Below are 11,528 nucleotides of genomic sequence, written 5' to 3'. Positions count from 1 at the left end.
AGGCGGGAAATACTCGGCGCTGGGAGCAGGGCGAGGGAGTGAGTCGGGGAGAAGAAGAGGGGCCAGGGTGGTAGGGAGGGGCTTGCAGGGCTGAAGAGATAGGAAGGTAGGAGGAGAAAAGACTGAGGGCTGGGCTACTCTCCTCTTCCTTCTCTCAGCCCCTTGTAGGTTTCCATTATAACCCCTATCCCCTTTGCTATTATTTTATCTTCTCACGTCCTCACTCTCCGTCCCCCCTTATTCAATAAACTCCAAGGGAGAAGGGGCTGCATTTATATTAGTCATCGCAGTATCCCCAGCATAGTGCCCGAAACGCAGTTATGTGCTTAATGAACGTATGTCGATGACTCAGGGGACTGCGATCAAGGGCTCCTTATGCTTACTTTGCAGGCCTAGTGTAAGGACTAAAAGAGATAATAGACCGAAGCATTGATGTTATATGTTTCCTAAATTCTCTGGGAAGAGAAGCCAGGATTGGCATCCTTCTGGTATAGGGGTTCAGGGTCTAAGAGACTGCCAAGATATCACGCAGAATTTCTCACATGGATCACCTACCAGTAGTAACATTCGCGAGGAATACTCACAATGCTGGATTTGGGGCATTTTCTAAAGACGAAATGGGTTCCAAGAGGATAGCTTCTGCCCCCCTAGGACTTCGAATCCATCATCTCATGCACAGTCCTTATCTTTGTGGGTGGCTGTCCTGCAGGGCACTTTGGGGAATGGCTGCAATGTGCCCAGTGAAGCTTTCTGAGTGTGTGGAGAGGATGGTGGCTCCTAGTCAATCTCGCTCTTTCCCCCTCTGCTTCAACTGCGTTTGTCTTTTTTGATGGAGCTTAATCCCACATGCCTCCATCTTCCTTCTTCCTTTGGGAGCACATTAGTTACTCCAAATGCATAAGAAATAAATTAGGTTCAAGAACAATACAGTCCTAAGGGACTTGGGGGAATCCCAGGCCACAAAAGTCAAACCAATGGAGGCAAAAACTCCCTCGTTTAAAAAAATGTTGGCACATCCTCTGTATTTTAGTTCAGCCAAAATATCTGTCTAAAAGTAGCCATGCTAAAACTGGCACAAGGCCATGGATACCTTAGATCTAGATCTAGATAGTTAAAGGGAAAAGAAAAGCTTTGAAGTCTAAAATATTTGCTGGCTGAATTATTATTCTGACTGACTGAATTAATTAGATCTTAAAGAAGTATTATAGGATAGAAAAAAATTTATAATAAGATGACTCAGCATCAAATCTTAACTGTCCACTTAGAACAATAAGGCCTTGGACAAGTTGCTTAACGGCAGTTTTCCCATCTGTAAAAGGGGGCTACTAATATATTTTGCACAGTTGTAGGAGGATTAAAGCCAATATTACTCAAGATGATAAATCATTATCCTTATTGCTATTATGGCTAATTTTATTACTATTTATCCTGCTGGTGGAGATGAATTCATAAAGAAAGAATACTTGGCAGCCTGGGCATTCAAGTGCATATATGTCCATTTAACGAACACACCTCACATACTGTTTATAGTATGCCACTCACTGCTCTAAGCACTGTACCAGCATTATAGCATTCTTTGGGACTGACTGCAGACTTTCCATCACAGCCTTGAGGAATCCAGTGACTGACTTCACTGGCCCATCGGCACTTTTACGGAATCCTCACTGACTTTCTCTTGAGTAACACCTTGATGGTTGTCATTTAGAAAGGGCTCACCAGTGTGAAAACTATTAGTAAGTGTATTCCTCTATAGGAATATGTAGGAGGTATCGAGGGGATAGCAGAGAGAGCATAGGAATTAAACCAGGTTCCAAGGCCCTGCTCAGCTTCTGTTAGCTGTGAGCCCTTAGAGGAGCGTCCCTGTCCTACGTACAGTGTCCTCATCGGTAGGTAAAAGGTGATAACGATTATACCTGCTTCATCTACTGTGTGTGGTTATTCTAAGAGTGAGATGGGGGAGTGCATATAGAAATGTTATGTAAGAGGAGAAATATTGTCACAAGAGTTAACTAATTTAATGGTTGAACAGACAGCACTGGGAAGATGGTACAACTCCACTGAAATAATTCAAGTGTGCAACCAGAATTGCTTTACATCTAAATAGCCTTGTAGAGGATGTAATGTTATGCTGGGTTGGAAGTTTTAGTCAATGTGAAGTTGAGTTCCCCTTTGTATAAACGGTGTAGTTCAGCATTGTTTTGGGACTCGATGCCATTGTTTCCATTTTCTCTGGCCATTATTCTTAGTCATTTCTATGGAAAACAGTATTTGTTACTATTCCCGTTTAAAACTGTGGAGGGATCTGAATAGCTAGACATTCACTGTAGTAAGTAAATTAAAAAGGTTGGCAGATTGTTTTGAAAGAAATTAGGAGCCTGATGACACTTTGATTTCAATAAGTCATCAGGCTCCTAATTTCAATAAGACTAAAGAGTTTTCATATGAAGAACTATGAGATGGTCATGTGCAAAAATAACTGACATTGGAAAATAAAACTAATAGAAATGTAAGTGGTGAGACTCAAGGCTCACGTAAGGCCATGCTGGGAGCTTTATAGGCGACCCTTGACCTTTAGCGGGAAGTCCTCCCATTTTATGATGTTGCCAGTCGCTGCATTTAACATCTATCTTTATTGAGTTTAGTCACCATGTAGACTGTGGAACCATGTAGCCTTGACTTTAAAACCTTTCACGAGCATCAGATTTCTCATCTGCAAAGCGGGAATAATATAATGACGTCATAGTGTTATTGTAGGTTTAAGTGGGGTAATACCTAAAGTAGTAATTTAAAAAAGTGTCTAAAATAGCATGCCAGCACATAGTAGGTGCTCTATACGTTTCGTACCCTGTTTCTTTTACTTTCCCCTTCCTACTCCTTTATTTGCTTTTTTCCAAAGCAGAAATTTGACTGTGGCTATATGTGTTTTACCTTCTTTGGATGCGACCAATCTTGTTTTAAGTTTAAAACTACTTAACAGAAATACATTGAGCATCTACTACGTGCCAGGCCCCATGCTGGGTAATGGGGTTTTCTGTGGTAAACAAGACACAGTCGCTTGAGAAATACACAGTTTTGTCACCGAGAAATCTACACATTAACAAGCAGTATGGCTTTAAGGATTTATTTGCTCAGTCTTTTATGTTTATCATGTATAGTCAAAGGATCAAAAGTATTATGCTTGATTTGATTTCTTTTGTAATTCTGGGATGGTTTTTAATATGCACTTTGGAGTGTATGGCTTTCAATCACAGTTTTCTATTTAATAACTCTGCGATCTTGGGCAGAGTTACTTGTCTGAGTCACTGTTTGCTCATCTGTAAACTAAGGACACAAATGCTAACTCAAAGCATCATTTTCAGGATTAAACGAGATAGAATACATAAGAATTAGACTCAATGCTTAGAACACAGTAGGTACAAAACTGGTAGATGTCATCATCATTGCCTACTTTAGGCTTGCCTAGAAAATTCATATGCAGATATATATTCAACTATGTGTTTTCTCCATAAATATTTATGGAGCATCTAATGTATGAGAGGGATACAACAGGGATCTAAAGCAGGTACTTTCCTAGCTGTGTCTGTCGTCACGGAGCTTTAGGGAAGACGCACATGAACGACACGGTCATGCCCATAAATGTTAAGGAGCACTGGAGGTGGGTGTCACAGATGAGCGCAGGAGGAATTTGATCTAGTCAGAAAGAATCACAAAACCTTTATTGGGGAAGTGATAATTGAGCTGAAATCTCAAGGAGAAGTTAACAGCATGTTCTGGGCAGGGGTGAGTGTTCCAGAAAGAAGGAACTCCATGTGCAATGAAAGGCACCGGAGTGGAAAGAGCACATCAGGCAGGAAGACCTTAAAGAAGGCCATTGTGGCTGGAACAGGGAGGTCAAGGCAGAGCATGGTATTAGATAAAGTAAAGGGATGGTTTGACCATGCCCTGGACACTGAAGAAAGGGCAGCGTTTATTCAATCACTCCATTCAGGATGTAATTTATTCAGTTGTGTTTCGACATGTAAAGGGTCGAGGACACATAAGGCATTGAGGGCTCCCCTACGATGCTGCCTTCTCAACCATGTGCTGAAATTCCACCAGCGCTCACAGCTGTTTGACGAAGAAGTGTCTTCAGAAGCCGTGGATACAACAGAGGAAATGTCCAGGCAATTTCTCATATCGCTAGGCTTGGCTAACGTCCTTTGTGACGAACAAAAAAGACGGCTTTTCTGCTATTTTGTGACATCTTGCATCATAGCCACTAGATGGCAATCTTCACACATTCCCACACTTTCTCTGTTTACTTCACGCCAGGCTCTCCAGAGCCGGGAGGCAACTACTTAGCACAGAATAATTAGGGAGGAGTCCTGTTTTTTTTTGTGATTCCCCCATAAATTTCAGTGTATGGAAATCTAAAGAAATGGAAGACTCTTTCACAATAGTCCTAATCAGTTTGAGCACTGTTCACACCTTTTGTTGCATAATAAATAACATTCATAAATATTCATAAGTTCATTGAATTTAACTAGGGGAAAAGCAAGAGCTATTAGCAGTATGTGGTCTTAGGTATAATTTATACTCCAAGCATTTCCAGTACATAAAAGAGGAGACCCTTATTCCATGAGATCTGTTTATATGGTCATTAGCAAGGGTGATGGGGGCACTTGCTGAAATTAGTTTTCCTTGTATCAGAATTCAAACTTCTGTCATTTATAGTAAGCTGAGAGCAACAGAGAAGAAGCCCTAGCTTTGTGATGATATGGGGGGTGGGGAAAACAAGACCGAAGAATTGTTGACCTCCTGCCTACCTACCCAGCAACCCGACGCGAAATACCACTGACCACATTTAAAGAAAATAGTTAACTGTTGTTTCTTTAAAGATATGTTTTAAGAGCAGCCTATGGCTTGTATAAACCATCTTCATGTTTTCCCACTCAAATGTTGAAGCCGAGTTGGAAGAAAGGAATAACAGGATCCTATAAAAACTGGTTAATCCAGCACCTTGCAAAATAGGAAATTCCAGAATCATGTATTTCTGCAAAAAAAGTCTTTAGTTGTATAATGTAAGTAATAAATAAAAGAACATTTATTTGGCATCTGAGATGCTTGTAATTATAAAACGCTCCTGCTTTTTTGCAGATGGGTCCATGAAGGAGGGTACACCAACACTAATTTCTTGCACGCCCTTAATATTTACCAAATTTTTTCTTCTGTACGCATAACTCTATACTCAGGGAAGAAGGAGGGAACACTTGTTAAGCTAGGTATTCTCCATAAACTGGCTCGTTAAATATATTTCGCTACCTACAAAGTAGACTCTTATTATCTCCGGTTTTGGGGTGAAGATCTAAAGTTTTAGAAGTTGCATGGCTTGCACAGTCACACAGTGATGGAGACAAGAGTCAAACTCTAGTATGTCCACTTCCAGAGCTGAAATTCTTTCAGTTATTCCAGACTGCCTTCTATACGGAGACTAGGAAAGATGTCCTTGCTCTTGTGGAGGTAATAGGGAGGCTACAGGCAGAACACAGGAAAAGTACAGTGCCTATAAACTACTCCTGGTTCTAGCTGTGGCTGCATAAAAAGTGGGCCAGGGAGGGTGGCCATCTATAATCTATAATACTTCAGTGTCTTGCTTATGCTCTAGCTTAAGGGTTCTTTCTCTCCTCTACAAGGCTTACCTCCTCCAGGAAGCCTCCTCTGATTCCTTCTTGCTCTTCCATGAATGAATCATGGGCTTGCCTGTGTCACTGTTCTACCTCGTTACCTTCTACTGCTGCCCCTGTGGTAGCACGGTGGAGGGGGTTTGTTCACAAGTCTGTCTCTCCCTGTCTGTGAGCTCAGTGTTCTTCTCTCTATCAGCTGCCATGCAGGGATGGCATGTAGAAGTTCAATACACATTTGCTGAATGATGAATGAATGAATGAATGAATTTGTTCTGATAGCAGAGTAAAAGGAGGTGAGGCCTGAATGAATGAATGAATGAATGAATGAATTTGTTCTGACAGCAGAGTAACAGGAGGTGAGGCCTTTTTGAGATTGGTCTCCCTTTCTTCAGTGCAATTTCAGTCCACGTCATAAAAGGACACATGAAGAGCTTTGTGCTTTTTTAGGTTTCCAGAAAGCGCTACCTGGATAGGGTCCATGTGACCTTATGCTTGGCTTAAATATTAAAGTTTATTACTTAGGCTAATCCAAGGGAAGCACTCAGTTGTCAAGGTGGCTTTTGACATACACAAGTTTTCAATTTAAAGCAATCTACAGTCATTAACTTTCTTTGCCTCACCATAAGTTTCATCACATTAAATAGCAGTGACATTTTAAATTGAAACAGGAAGTGACAGGGATGGGGTGGGGGTAGGAAGCTGCTGAGATGAGACCTAGTTGTCAAGAGCAGAAGAGACTTCATTAAAACTCACCCTTCCCCCACCTCCTTTAGGTTTTGAAAAATAAACTGTACAGAAAATTGACCAGCATTGAAGCTTCTTGATGTGGCTCGTGTGACCTCTTTGGCTTTCAATGTATAGTTGTCTAACCCTTCCCCTCCCCCTCCAAAAAATTAACAGAGGCAAGAATGAACAGGTTTCATACTACTAGATGCCCATTTTGGTGGACTGGGGCTGTGGTGGGGATGAAGACGCCAGACTAGAGGTCAGTAAGTTCACTGTCCTTCTCTGAGTCCCAGGATCAATATCTTCAGCTAGTTAGGTCAGGATTCCTCTAAATGAACCTGCTTGAGAACCACAGCACCCTCTAAGCTGGACGTGCTGCAGGGCTCAATCTCAAGGTGAGCAAGTAAGCTTAAGAGAGCTTAAGTGATTTGCTGAAGGTCACTCAGTGGGTACATGGCAGGATCAGGACGAACATGATAACTACCATCCATTTAGCACCTACTAGGTGTACAGCACTTTTATGTACATTATCTCTGTTCCTTATGCCATGTCAGAAACCTCAAGTATTGCTATTTCCATTTTGCAGAGGAGGAAACTCAGAAAGGTTAGGTAATTTGTGTTCATGGTGTTTTTATGCACCTTTTAGATGTGGATATTTTGACACCATGGCTATTTTTACATTTGTACCTCAACAGTGCTCCTAAAAACAAACTATTTAAACTTCAGCTTTAAAAAAATTACCTAATAATAAGCTTAACAGACATCTTAATTCCATCCCTTCCCCGTAGCCCTATCCCTTATTGGATGAAGTTCAGGATTGGGGAAGCCAAGGATGGGAAGGGTCAAGAGTAGATTAAAGGTCAGGTTGGGGTTGGTGGTTAGGAATGGGGTGAGGTCAAGGATAGAGTAAGTTCAAGGATGGGATGAAAGTCAAGTTGAGGGTGAGGTCAGGGATGGAATGGGGCAAAGTTTCTTATTATGCACTTTCCTTGCTGATAAAAAAACACTGAAAATGTAATGATTTACTTTTAGACTATTTCAAAATTTACTTCCCTTTTTTCCTACCCGTAGAGAGTCCAAGCTCTCTAGACTCCTGAGAGAGAGCTCCTTTCACAAAGACATTTGACCTCTTGTATAGTGAGTATTTGTTTTCCTCAGTACTCAATAACATCATGAGACCCTTAGATTCATAGACAGAAAACCTTGTAACAACCCAGCAGGGTAGGAACTAGACCGGGGCTCTTTCCCCAAGGACATAAAGCTGCGTCCTCACAGTAATAGTAGAGCCAGGTGGTCTGACTCTCAGGACCAGGGTTGTTCAGTGGCGCTGGCTGTACTTCTCTCTCCTTCTTGACCAGCACATGGCATGATCTCTCTCCCTGCACGCTGGACCTCTGTCTGTGTGTGCAGAAGATGCACATCCACAGATGGTCAGGCTATGGGTATTTTTTCTAGCTGGCTCCCAGACCCACTTTCATCTGCCATGAAGGGCTGTGCTAAACATTTGTTTGCCCTTCCAGATACACCCTCCGCCTTTCTCCATCCTGCTTCGTGCTCTAGGAACTTCCTCTAAGGACCCCATCACTGGCTTCCTCGACCTAAGGCAGTGGTGGAAACTGGAAAGGTGGGAGGAGACTGAGGTTAGGTTTTCATTCTCTGGTTCTCTCTCAGCCAAGTCGCTGTGGGCTGTCCCCAACCACAGCCTACAGCTCCCAGGGGAGTTCTAGGAATGGTGCTCTCCATTTTTTTCTCTTGAGCCTAGGCATGGTAATGGCTCCTTCACTTTACCTGCCCTGGGAGACTGTACTATTTCTGTTAGTTTACTTTGTAAATAATTTCTTGAAAACCCTCCTCAGACGGTTTGAGTGTGCTCTCTATTCCCTGCCAAGACCACTGTTTGCTTTTCCTTTTTGACTATTCTCAGTTGGTTAAAAGATGCCTTATTCAAGTTATTATTTAGAGTAGATTTTCAAAGAGAGGTATCATCATATATCTTAATAATTCCTTAAAGAATTTTAAGTTTGCTAACTTGTGATCCGTTGCCTTCCTTTTCCTGATCTGTAAATAACAGATTTCACAAAATTGTTGCCCTAGAGCTCTTAAATTCAGTCAATGACATGAAAAAAAAACTTTTTTGTATTTCCTGAGTCAAAGGAAATGACAGAAATTTAAAGCCTGCCATATGTTTTCCCCAGGGGAATTGATCTACAATGAGTCTATGGTGGGCAGAGGCACAGGTGTGCTAGGAGGATCATGGGAAACATCTGAGGTCAATTTAAAATTCCTCTCTGAAAATTGCTGGAGTCTGGTCTGCAGAATTGGACCTGCAATTTCCTAGGTGACTCTGGGGAGCAGATAAAACCGTGGAATTAAAAAAAAAAAGTGAGTTTATTTTCAGAAAAACTGCAGCTAGACAGTTCTAGAGTTGCCAAGAGATGAGAGGTGAATAGATCAAGGTTCTCACAGGGGACTAAGTATTAAAGTCCAACTGTCAAAAATAGAGGGGAAAAGGCGTCTTTCATGTCTTATTACTAGGTGACCATATAATTCTTTAGCTGAGCTAGAATATATTTTTGGAGTGAAAAGGTGTTGATTTCTCTGTGTTAATAGACACATACTTGGACTGTACCTGGCAGTTGAGAAGTAAGGTCAGAAATAAAGAGAAGAATATCTTCCTGGAGAGCACTGGGTGGGTGTATCCTCGAGAACGTACCTGCTTTTGCTGTACTGTGCTTTATGTTACATGTTTTCGTATTTGAATAAACAGGTTTATGTTAGTGGTTGTGTTCATTTCCAAAAGTCTGCTCCCCTCTGTGTGCCCAAGTAGAGTTAGGTTCTGAGTCTGCAGAGCCCTGTGCCCTCAGAGGCTAGCCCCAGGAGTCAGATGGTCCCTTCAGCTGACATCTTAGTCTGATTGTCCTCTGAAATGGCAGTAGCCTAGAGGTGTGCCTGTGGTCAGAAGAGATGCAAATCATTCTGTAATGTGGGCTTTGGGGACATGACTGGGAGTCTCCTTTTGTCTTGTCTAATGTCTTGCTATCAATTTTGAATCACTTGGAGATTTTGACTTGAGTTAATCATGGTCCAAACAAATGGTAGAAAACATCAAGTGATTGTTGCTTTGCAAAATTCCAGCAATTGGTTTGTTTCTTTCTTGGCTGAATTGACTCAGCTGACCAGTGTAAGTTTGAGTATTTCTTTTATGAAAACCCATGTAAATCTCTCCAAATAAAGATAAAAATGCCTGCCTTATACAGTTGTAGTGAGAACCAATGAGTTAATGTCGCGAGTGTATTTTCTGTCATATGGTAAGAAATAGAACACGCTAATTCTCTAATGCTCCATTTTCCTCTTTGTTTCCTTCAAATCTTTGCTCAGTGATTATCTTCTCAATGAGGACTTCCATGACTGCTGTTATCACCCTGATCCTTCTCATCTTGTACATAGTATCTAATTTGCTCATGTAGTATGTCTCTTGTGTATTGTCTCCTCCTGCTACAATGCAAACTCATCAAAGGCAGACACCTTTGCCTTTTCTGTTCAAGGATATATCCATAGAATCTAGAACTGTGTCTGGCACCATAGTGGGTGCTTGATAAATATTGTTAGACAAGACAAGTCCATTTTTCCAGGTGGACTAAGTTCTTGGAAGCAGGTTGGCTAGATCATAAAGAAGCAAAGGATATCAATTACATATTTAGTGCTTCCCAAAAGGCTTTCAGTGAGCCATATCTAACATCATTCACACAATGTCTATGGAACACTGATACAAGAATTAGCCAGAGGAGAAGTATTTACATCTTGCAAACATTGCCAATTCTGTTATTCAGTGTCATTAAAAAAAAAAAAAAGAGAATTATTTTAGAATTTAGTACTAAAGGCAGACTAACTTCCTTTTCTTTTTTTGATTAAAAAGCTTTCTAATTAATTAGCCAGAGGAGAAGTATTTACATCTTGCAAACGTTGCCCATTCTGTTATTCAATGTCATTAAAAAAAAAAAAAAAAGAATTATTTTAGAATTTAGTACTAAAGACAGACTAACTTCCTTTTCTTTTTTTGATTAAAAATCTTTCTAATTCATTTTATATTCCTTTTTGACATGGCTGCCAGGAAAACTGACAATTTAATTGTCAAGGGCATTGACCGGCTTGCCTCTGTTTATAGTTATAGTTATTTACTCTTCTAGGTTTGTGATATCTGATTTAGGAAAAAGCACACTTCTGTTATTTAAGTAAAATCAACATCTATCTATCTATCTTTCTATATCTATCTATCTATCTATCTATCTATCTATCTATCTATCTATCAATCAATCATCATCTATCTAAGATATACTTATACTAGGTTCCTATAGCTGCTGTAATGAATTACACTAACTGGGTGGCTTAAAACAACAGAAATTTTTTTTCTTTCACATTTCAGAAAGTCGAAAGCCTGAAATCAAGGAATCAACAGAGCTGGTCCTTCTGAAGACTGAGGCAGAATATGTTCCATGCTTCTCTTTTAGCTTCTGGTGGTTGCTGCCAATCTTTAGCATTCCTTGGCTTGTAGCTGTATTACTCCAGCCTCTGCCTCTGTCATCACATGGGCTTCTTCTCTGTATTTCTCTACACATGGCCCATTAGATTTAGGGTCCATCCTAATCCAATATGGTCTTATTTTATCTTAAATAATTATCTCTGAAAAGACTCTATTTCCAAATACGGTTACATTCTGAAGTTCTGGGTAGACATGAACTTTGGGGTCAACACTATTTAAACCAGTACACTACCAATATCGCTCTTGCTTTATGTTCTTACCTCCTACTCCCCAAGTTCTTCTCAGTTTCTCTGATTCATTTATACTTACTAGATGCTTACTAGATGCTTACTATGTACCAGGCATAGAGAATAAAATAGTAAGCAAAGTTTTTGCCCCCAGAGGTCTTACAGTCTAATGGAGAAATATACTAACAAATAGTAATCCGATTAAATAGATGTTAACAAATAGTAAAATTTATAAATTATGATAAGTGCTATGAAACAATGTGAGATATAAGATTTTAAGGGGAGATATGATTCAGATTGAATCACAGACAATGGCAGGCTCAGAAAAAAGGGGATTTCAGCTGGGAGTTTATAATGAGAAAGCATTAGCTG

At 40.5% G+C, this 11,528-nt stretch overlaps 1 protein-coding gene across 3 annotated transcripts in view; it reads right to left on the bottom strand.

Moving 5' to 3' along the window:
- The window catches only part of GRIN3A (glutamate ionotropic receptor NMDA type subunit 3A), a 140,840-nt gene that overhangs the window by 18,657 nt on the left and 110,655 nt on the right, over positions 1–11,528 (bottom strand). The window lies entirely within an intron of this gene.

Source organism: Pteropus alecto, unplaced genomic scaffold (genome assembly GCF_000325575.1).
Source record: "Pteropus alecto unplaced genomic scaffold, ASM32557v1 scaffold114, whole genome shotgun sequence".
Classification (NCBI taxonomy): domain Eukaryota; kingdom Metazoa; phylum Chordata; class Mammalia; order Chiroptera; family Pteropodidae; genus Pteropus; species Pteropus alecto.
Note: the sequence above shows the minus strand (reverse complement) of the source record. Positions and strands in the feature narration are given on the sequence as shown.